The sequence below is a fragment of the Physeter macrocephalus genome, chromosome 6 (genome assembly GCF_002837175.3).
Source record: "Physeter macrocephalus isolate SW-GA chromosome 6, ASM283717v5, whole genome shotgun sequence".
NCBI lineage: Eukaryota > Metazoa > Chordata > Mammalia > Artiodactyla > Physeteridae > Physeter > Physeter macrocephalus.
Genome location: NC_041219.1, coordinates 36,619,793 through 36,630,451, shown reverse-complemented (window position 1 = coordinate 36,630,451; position 10,659 = coordinate 36,619,793). Strand labels below are relative to the sequence as shown.

The following is a 10,659-nucleotide window of genomic DNA, read 5'->3' as shown; positions in this document are numbered from 1 at the left end:
GGGTGGGAGGGAGCCGCAAGAGGGAGGAGATATGGGGATATATGTATATGTAAAGCTGATTCACTTTGTTATAAAGCAGAAACTGACACACCATTATAAAGCAATTATACTCCAATAAAGATGTTAAAAATGAAAACAAAAACAAACAAAAAAAAGGACAAATCTTAAACTCATGAAACTGCTAATTCTAGAGATTTTAGTACTAATCCTGACATAAAAAGAGGGTTCTTGTGATGTATATTCCCTACTACCTCTGACACAGACCGATCTTATTTTTTTGTTCTCCTTCTCTGATAAGTGCTTAAATCCGCCTATTGAGAAATCATTACAGTGGGAGGAAAAAGCAGAAATGTGGCTTTTCATATTCTATCAGCTGAGGGTTCTATATGGAATTGTTTATTTTGGATGAAGTATGGTAGATGAACATTATGTTACTTCCTTCTCCCTGGGATTCTTTTATAGAAGGCATATCAAGCATTTCAGTCACATTTAGAAGGAAGAAATTAAACAAAGGCTCTACAGGGTACCTTTCAGTGGGGTGAGTCAGTCCTTTTTTCCTCATTTGATTTTAAAATGCTTGGCTCAGCCAGAGTCCTCTTCTCTATAGCAGGGGGTTCCTTAATCTAAAAAGTCAGGTAAGTGATACAGACAAACTTTACATTTTCATTTTAACTTAAGCATATATATGTAATTCTTTACCTAAACTTAAAAATTTGGAGTTAAGGTCTTTGCTTTTAATGGGTCCTCTGATTGGAATTGGATGTCACCTTTCTCAAAATGCATCACACACAATTTCTAGTTTTGGTTTCTGTAAGGTAAGCACTTAGGCAATTGTGATGCTTCTGGACAGGATACTTTTGATTGCTACCTTTTCCCGCCTTAAATCGTTTACAGTTTTCTTGTTCGCTCACAATTTGAAAGAATTCCAAAGCATTCAGCCTGTGTTTCATAGAAAACAACTCTTTCATTTCACCCTCATATCTTCCTAGCTTGTACCATACTAAATTCAATTACCAAAATTAGACTAACAAGTTGAGTTGACTCGTGGTCATGCTAGGACCAATGCTAATTAGGAGCCGAAGTATGCCTGCGCAGTAGGGATGAACCTGCTAGCTGCAGGCATTTAGTGTGCCCTGGGCATCAGGTAGAAAGTTTTGCAGAGGAAATAGAGGGCCCTATTTAATAAATAGAGGGTTAAATAGAGGGTTCATCCAGCAGTCTGTTTTATGTCTGTTAGCAGAGCTTCCTTTTTACTTGTTGTGTGTGTTGGATAATTTTTAACAGGTTATGTATTTGTAAATTCTCTTGGTTGCAGGAAAATGTCAAATATCCCTTATAAGCTTAGAAAACTTTTAAACCTGGAAGGGACTCTAGAGATTACTCAGCTGTCTTAAAGCTGAGGAAATAGCAGATATGTCATATGACTTAGCCCAGTACAGGGGATCTGAGAACCCTATCAGTTAGATAATAGAATCATTGAGGCTCAGAAAGACCAAGTGACATTTCAGAACTTTGCAGTTAGTAAGTAGTAGACTTATGACTTGGAACCCAGTCCTCTGACCCTAAATCCTGTGCTCTTTCTACCCTTCGTGGGCTCCAGGAGTTTGTGGTCTTGTTGGGATGATAAGCACATAAAAGAGAACTGAAATCCAATGTGATATGTGTGGTGACAGACATTGGTAGAAGGTGTGGGAGGCATATAAAAGAGGCAACAAGTAAACCTTTCCAGAGAAAGGGACCTGGCTGTGAGTCCTGACAGGCGTTTGTCCGGTAAAGAAGGTGAGGAAGAGCATTTCAAGCAAGAAAGAATAGCATGAACAAAGGCGAGGGAGGGTGAATTAGGGGGCTGTGAACCTCTGGAATGGGGAAGGTTGGGAGGTGATATTGGAGAAGTCAGCAAGGTTTAGGGCATGGCAAATCTTGTCTGCCATTGTAAAGGGTTCATCAGAGGAGGTGCTGTAGAATTTCCAGCACTAAGCGTGAGTAGATTAGCATGTTGGTTTTCTTTTTCTTTTTTTTTTTTACTTTTTGGCCGAGCCGTGCGGCATGTGGGATCTTAGTTCCCTGACCAGGGATCGAACCCACGCCCCCGGCAGTGGAAGCACAGAGTCTTAACCACTGGACCGCCAGGGAAGTCCGTAGATTTGCATTTTAGATCCAGTACTCTTGTGGCTGAATAGAGGATGGAATTGGTCGAGAGGAGAATGGAGACTCTCCTGTGTTAACTAAGAGAGGACAAGACAAATGGAGAGAAAGTGGTGTATTTGTGATTTAGTCAGTAAATCCAGCAGTGTGTGATTGGATAGCAGGTGAGGGAAAGGGAACAGTCTGAGGCCTTCCCCAGTTTATGGCTATACCCGTGGCCAGTGCAACTGGGTGGATGGAGCTGTCGGCAGGAAGCACAAGGTTGAGAGGTGGGATGGGAGCCGTGATGAGCTAATTTGGGGCCTGTTGATTTGAATCTCTTATCTGAGTGGAGATGTTCAGTAGGCAGAAGAATATATGAGTCTAGTGCTTAGGAGCTAGCAGACTGAGCTGGAGAAAAACATTTGGGAGTCCTTAGTACACACATGGTGGCCAAACCCTGTAGAATAGTTGAAAGAGCCAAGAAGAATAAAAGACAAGATCATGGCAGGAGATAGAACTTGGGAGAATGCTGTACAGTATTTAAGGAATGGGCAGAGGAAAAAGTTGTAGCAAGAGATGAGGAATGGCTCTAGAAGTAGGCAGAGAATCAGTAAAATCATGGAAGCTAAGAAAGGAGAGGGCTGACCAGGGATAAACTCCATGCACCTATGGTCACCTCATCTATGACAGAGCAGGCCAGAATATACAATGGAGCAAAGACAGCCTCTTCAATAAGTGGTGCTGGGAAAACTGGACAGCTACATGTAAAAGAATGAAATTAGAACACTCCCTAACACCATACACAAAAATAAACTCAGTATGGATTAGAGACCTAAACGTAAGGCCAGACACTATAAAACTCTTAGAGGAAAACATAGGCAGAACACTCGTTGATATAAATTGCAGTAAGATCATTTTTGACCCAAATCCTAGAGTAATGAAAGTAAAAACAAAAATAAACAAATGGGGCCTAAGGAAACTTAAAAGCTTTTGCACAGCAAAGGAAACCGTAAATAAGATGAAAAGACAACCCTCAGAATGGAGGAAAATATTTGCAAACGAAGCAACTGACAAAGGATTAATGTCCAGAATATACAAGCAGCTTATGCAGCTCAATATCAAAAAAATAAACAACCCAATCCAAAAATGGACAGAAGACCTAAATAGACATTTCTCCAAAGAAGACATACAGATTGCCAACAAACACATGAAAAGATGCTCAACATCACTAATTATTAGAGAAATACAAATCAAAACTACAATGAGGTACCACCTCACACCGGTCAGAATGGCCATCATCAAAAAATCTTGGGACTTCCCTGGTGGTGCAGTGGTTAAGAATCCGCCTGCCAATGCAGGGGACACAGGTTTGAGCCCTGGTCTGGGAAGCTCCCACATGCTGTGGAGCACCAAAGCCCATGCGCCACACTACTGAGCCTGCGCTCTAGAGCCCATGAGCCACAACTACTGAGCCTGTGTGCCACAACTACTGAAGCCCGTGCACCTAGAGCCCGTGCTCCGCAACAAGAGAAGCCATCACCATAAGAAGCGCGCGCACCACAACGCAGAGTAGCCCCCACTCGCCGCAACTAGAGAAAGCCCACGCGCAGCAGCAAAGACCCAATGCATCCAAAAAAAGAAAAAAATCTACAAACGATAAATGCTGGAGATGGTGTGGAGAAAAGGGAACCCTCTTACACTGGGATGTAAATTGATACAGCCACTATGGAAAACAGTATGGAGTTTCCTTAAAAAATTAAAAATAGAACTACCATATGACACAGCAGTCCCACTACTGGGCATATACCCAGAGAAAACCGTAATTCAAAAAGACACATGCACCCCAGTGTTCATAACAGCACTATTTACAATAGCCAGGTCATGGAAGCAACCTAAATGTCCATCAACAGAGTAATAAAGAATATGTGGTATATGTACAATGGACTATTACTCAGCCATGAAAAGGAACGAAACTGGGTCATTTGTAGAGACGTGGATGGACCCAGAGAGTGTCATACAGAGTGAAGTAAGTCAGAAAGAGAAAAACAAATATCGTATATTAACGCATACATGTGGAACCTAGAAAAATGGTACAGATGAACTGAGACACAAACGTAGAGAACAAACGTATGGATACCAAAGGGGAAAGGGGTGGGTTGGGAGGAATTGGGAGACTGGGATTGACACATATACACTATTGATACTATGTATAAACTAGACAACTGAGGGGAACATATTGTATAGCACAAGGAGCTCTACTTCATGCACTGTAGTGTCCTAAATGAGAGGGAAATCCAAGAGGGAGGGGATATATATATATGTATGGCTGATTCATTTTGCTGTGCAGTAAAAGCTAACACAACATTGTAAAGCAACTATACTCCAGTAAAAATTAATCTAAAAAAAAATGGAGAGGGCTGAGAGCTGACCACCAGATCTAGAATAGACGATTGCATTTAGCAACATAACGGCCACAGGGAACTCTCAGTTTTGGTGGAATGGTAGGGACAACAGCCTGTGTAAGAGGGAACAATGAATCTGTTCCCTCTACGCGAAGGTGGGGTCTGCAACGGCTCAGCCCCTTGAATTGGTAGAGTGAGCTCATGCAGTACTGGGGGCGATGACAGAGGTCATCTGCAGCCAGGTGCCTCTGAGCAGACTAGCCGATGGTCTCAGTGAAGAGGGTGAAGGGAAAGAGCCATTCCCCACCCCCCACCCCTCATAACCTTTTATTGTTTTCTGTAGGGCAGAAACTGAAGACACATGGAAACATCCCACTGCAACCTTTTACTCCATTTGGGACAATGATTGACAACTTTCTCCCTCCCGTCTGTTTATAGACACACATTTACTGAAAGAACGAGCAAACAAGCTTAATTTCTCAAACTGAAGGACTTCTGACAAACTTTAGACATGGCGTACTTATCAAACAAAAAGAAACTTTCAACAGAGAACCTTGAAATCCTGCATAATCCTCCTTCCTCATTACACATTGGCAGCCTGTCTTCTGGATGGAGAATATAGGCTGTGATTGTCTCCACTTCTTTACCCATTTGCTCCCAGCACAGTGGGGAAGCTCATTGTTGGGCAGGGTCCACAGAGTCTGGACTCATTCAGGGACACTCCCTGAGGTTCTCCACCAACATCTGCGATTTTCCTTGTTACCTGGTGACAACAACCTGAATTATAGTTGTGGGCCCCGGGGAGGAAATGAACACAGGACTGGCGTTGTAAAAATCTACCTGTTAGTTGACAGCAAATATAATACGAAGCAAGAGGAATAGGCTTCAATTTCAGTAGAATAAAGATTAGAAAAAGTTGTACTTTAGAAGATTACTTAAAAGGGCAGTGGACTGTCTGGATAAAATATCTTTCTTTTTCCAGAGGAAATAATAAAGATACTACTTTATTTTTTAATATTAAGCACTGAAAAAAAGGGGGAAACTAGGAAAACTTACCATTTAAAATCTGAGAACAGATTTTTCAAGGAAGTTAGTTAGTGGGACCTTCCCTCAGTCTCATCCCCAATTCGCACTACCTTGGAAATAGGGTAGGTGTGGCTGTCCAGATGTAGAAAATGGAAAAGATAACAGTTGGTTCCTGTCTAGCTGTGGTTTTATAGAAAAATCTCCTAAGGAACCAACGTGAGAGGGAGAACAGTGTTCTCGTTTCCCGCTTCTAGAACTTATGGTCCTTGGATCTAGGGACCTGGGTTTAAATCCCAGTTCTGCTATTTTCTGGGCTTGTGGACATAAACTCTCTGAGTCTCAAGTTTCTTAGTAGCTAAAAGGGGATAATCATCTCTGCCTCTAGGGTTATTCTGAAGATTTAATGAGATGTTATATGCAAAACAACCAACAGACTCTGCAATTAAATATTAGGTCCCCTCCTCGTCCAGAATGAAGATTTGAAGTGGGAAGGAGGTTCAGTGACCTCCTTCCTATGGAAATGAACTCATCCTGGACTTTCCTCTTCTCTGGGTTGAAAGGACTGACCTGGCTGGGAGGTGCTGTCCAGCTGGTACCGACCCTGAGGGAAGATGGGGTGGACTGGGGTTGGCCTGAGCTAAGAATGTCCTTTCCTGGCAACTACTGTGCTTGCTGCCAGAAGGAGATAGGTTGTGTTCAAGAAAGTTCCGAGGTCAAAGCTATCAGTACAGGTCCAGATGGTTCATGAGGGTGCCACGGTGTGTGGCCAAGAGGGGTGTGTGGGGAGCACAAGCATGCAACAGCGTCTGTCGGGCATCAGCAGCTGGTCCGGGTGACAGTCTCAATCTCCCAGCAAGTCAGAGCCTCGTAAAGGGCCTTCAGGCAGAACGAACAGTCTGCGGGCCTGGTTATTGGCATCCAGAGGAACTCTGAGAATGAGTTCTTGCCTAGCCAGACCTGAGACATTCTGACTCTATTCTTCTCCACTTTACCTTTTAAGGTCTGTTAAGGCCAATGCTACGTGGTCATCCTGAGCTGGGTAATTCACAAGTGCTTTCTGCTGAGTTACGTTGGGGCAACTGAGAACCTCAGAGAGAGTCATGAGAATAATTCAAAAAGAAGAAAAATAGCCACTGATTGCTAAGTGGAGCCAACAGCTGGAACTCCCCTTCAGATTTTCAGCAGAAGCTGTGGGCAATGTGAGATCTGTGCTATGACCCATGAAGCAGAGCTACAAGAGAGAACATCTCTGCAAACAGAAGCCGTAGCGTGGATCCTCAGAAGGACAATCCGGTATGGGATGAAGAGGCAGCCTAGCATAGCTGTAAAGGGCATGGGCTTGTGGATGAGGCTGACCCAGGATCGTTCTACCACAAACTGGAGTGACTTACTTGACCTCTTTCAGTTTTCTCATCTTTAAAAGTCAATTAATGTGCACAAAAAATTCTCTGGAAGGATACACGTTTTAGGAGAAGACTGCACAGATGAAGACCGAGATGGGAGAGACAGTTTTTACTTCATACCTTTATACATTTTCATTTTTGAATCATGTGGATATGCATCCTATTAAAAAGAATAAATGACAAAAATAAAAGACACGTGATGATAGTTTATACCTTGCAGGATAACACAGGCCTGATAGATAGTACTCAGCTAATTTGCAGTGTTTATTATTATTAATATTAATACAGGGATGCTGGCTGGGTCATCTGCCAGTGTTTTTTACCTTTAAATACCCAGCAGTCTCTTATCATGTATCCAGATTGATGCCCTACATGCACCGGACTTACATTATGTTTATAATCAATGGTATAAATTTAGCCCCTTAAAAGTAGTCATGTAGGGACTTCCCTGGCGGTCCAGCAGTTAAGACTCCACGCTCCCAATGCAGGGGGCCCGGGTGTGATCCCTGGTTAGGGAACTAGATCCGCATGCGGCAACTAAAGATCCAGCAACTAAAAGATCCGGCACGTGGCAGTGAAGAATGAATGAATGAATGAATAAATAAATAAATATTTTTTTAAGAAGCAGTCTTGTAAATGGGTGAAATGAATAAATGAGTGCCACTTGCAAATTGTAATTTTTTTTTCACGCATTTTAGAGAATTACATTAAATTATTGACAATGGCACATGGCACTGTATAATGAACACCTATATACCCTTTATCTTTAGTTAACCAACTGTTAACATTTTGGTCATACTTATGTTTTCTTTCATATACACACATACACATGCATACATATATATATATTTTTTTCTGGACGATTTGAAAGTTAGTTGCAGATGTGACACTTTTATCTCTAAATACCTCAGCATGTGTCTTCTGAGAACAGGACATTCCCCTACATAACCACACTACAATTATCAAACCCAGGAAATTTAACCGTTACCATTAACCAAGAGTATCATCTAATGTACAATCCATATGCAAATGTTCCCAAGTGTCCCAGTAAATGTTCTTTATAGCTGTTTATTTTTTGATCCAGAATTCTGTTGAGTATCTTCCACTGCATTTGGTTGTCTCCTTTAGCCTAGAACATTTAAGTAGGGCTTGTTTTGCATTTCACGACACTGACATTTTTGAAGAGCCTAGGTCAGTTTCTACCCTACCCTCCCTGCCCCAATGTCCTTCAGTTTGTATCTGTTTTCTGATCATTAGACTCAGGTTAAATGTTTTTGGCAGGAATACTACAGCAGGTGATGTTCCAATGCCACCTTTTATAAATGTTTTTTTATCCTTCTCTTTTAAATGTGTGAAGCCAGGAGTCATTTAAAAAAATTCTAATATTCTTATTTTCAGATATCCACCAGGTCAATTATTGATAAGTGACTCTTGTCATCAAGTCATGATGGAGGCTGTGGGCTATTTGTACAGATCGCTTGATTTAATAAGGGCCACCTACCTGGGATCTTCTCATTCATCGATCCTTGGAATCCTGCAGTGAGTTTCTATTCTATGTCTCAACAAGAAATATGCTTCAGATTATTCATGTTCTATAAATGACCTCTTGACAAGTTTTGATCCTTTGCAGCCTCCTGAGGGAAACTGAGTGGATCCGGGGTAGGAGATGTTGGCCTCAAGGCATGAGCCAGCAATATTCTGAGGGTCCCAGGAATGGCGCCTCATTATGGGAGCACTTGCTTAAGTTAAACTGTCACAGCGCTCAGAGTTCTGACACAGTGAGCTCGGCAGTGTGCACCAGGGCAGATAAGCTACAGGGGGCTAAAAGCTTGGACATGGTGCCTCATACAATTTCAGATAAATCAAAATATGCTTCAGGACAAGGGAAAAAGTTCTTGAGACCCATTATTTCCGTTTCTGCTGAGGAAAAGACCTGACTGAAGACACAAAGTAATGTTGCAATACGGCATGAAAGTTTGTTCCTCTAAGATTTTATCTTTGGGTAAAATGGATGGTGCAGTAAAGCTTTCACAGCAAAGGATTTTGTCAGCTAAAAGCGAGAGTGAAAAACGCCAAATTACCGCAGTTTACCAGCATCACCTGCTAGGGTCTCTTAGCACAAATAATCCCTGGGAATCCTTATCTGAGCTCATCTCAGAGAAGTGGCTTTTTCATAGCCCAGATTACTGTTCAATTTCTCAGAAGTGTTTTTTGCAGAGAAGATCTCAGTTTGAAACAAAATTGATGAAGACCTCAAATGATACTAATGAATAAAAATTATCATGGGCTCTTCTGTGTCAGTAATTTTTTTCTACTTGTCTTTATTTAGAACTCTTTGATGAGATATTTTCTAATCAAGAAAATAAGGTGATAATCAAGGTTATTGGGATTTTATTTATTTTTTAGCCGCTTAAAATATTTTAACAGATTGTAGCTAAAAAGAAAATTTTTTAAGTGATTCATATTTCTGTTGTAGGTAGAAGAATGTTGCTCTCACAGTGTTCCATATCTAAAAATATATGGAAGCAATGTTATTAAAGTTCTAATTGTGTTAACTTTTACTATCATTTATCTGTGAATTTATGACTTAATGTTTCACGTGAACAAAATTTGCAATTGCTGTCACATCTTTTTAAAGTAACATGAATAAGAAAAGATATAAATTCAAGTAAACTAAAACCATAAGTAAGTTTAAAGTACTAGAGTCCATGGATTTGATATCATATCTGTTTTAAACATTGTAATTGCCTTTCTTTTATCAGTGATTTGTAAGATATTACCTATTAACTGTTTAGGATTACTTACTGGCTTCTTTCTTATCACCCAACTAAATCCTACCTATTACTTTAGGAATCCAAGTGGAAGAATGGGCTCAGCTGTGTGACTTTAAGAATGCTATGTCGGGCTTCCCCGGTGGCACAGTGGTTAAGAATCTGCCTGTCAATGCAGGGGACACGGGTTTAAGCCCTGGTCTGGGAAGATCCCACATGCCGTGGAGCAGCTAAGCCCGTGAGCCACAACTACTGAGCCCACGTGCCACAACTACTGAAGCCTGCGCGCCTAGAGCCCGGGATCCGCAACGAGAGAAGCCACCGCAATAAGAAGCCTGCGCACCACAACGAAGAGTAGCCCCTGCTCGCTGCAACTAGAGAAAGCCCGGGCGCAACAACGAAGGCCCAATGCGGCCAAAAATAAATAATAAAATAAATAAATAAATAAATAAAATAAATTATATATATATATAAGAATGCTGTCACTTCGCTTCAGTTCCATCACTTATAAAATGGGAGAAATTATGGTGCTTACTTTTTAGGATTACTGAGAGGACTGCATGAGAAAATGCACATTGCAAGCCTTCAATAAATAGTTGTTACTGTCTGTCGTGGTCTAACCCAGAGCCCACCTTTTTCCATGAAAACATCTCCTGATCCCTCCAGCCCACAACTTAAGCATACACTAATGCTTTGGGTTATTTGTCTTAAATCGTGCCCCAGCTATTTCACAGGTGGTAGTGTGGTCTCCCAGGCAGACAACCAGCCTTGAGGGTTATTCATTGCACTCCACCAGTGCCCTGCTCCACCGTAACCACGGGGTAGCTCGGCAAGCTCTCGCAGTTCAGTGATTCCCAGACGGGTTCTGGGTGGGCCGCATCAGACTTTCCCGCAGGAGCCAAGTCTGACTTAGTCCACACAGAAATGTCG

At 41.7% G+C, this 10,659-nt stretch overlaps 1 long non-coding RNA gene across 1 annotated transcript; it reads left to right on the top strand.

Moving 5' to 3' along the window:
- Positions 1-260: 260 nt before the first annotated feature.
- LOC114486430 (uncharacterized) lies at positions 261-10,109 on the top strand. The gene is made up of 4 exons (XR_003680134.2): positions 261-538; positions 6,556-6,848; positions 8,357-8,497; positions 9,809-10,109. It is a non-coding gene; the product is annotated as an uncharacterized lncRNA (long non-coding RNA).
- Positions 10,110-10,659: the final 550 nt, after the last annotated feature.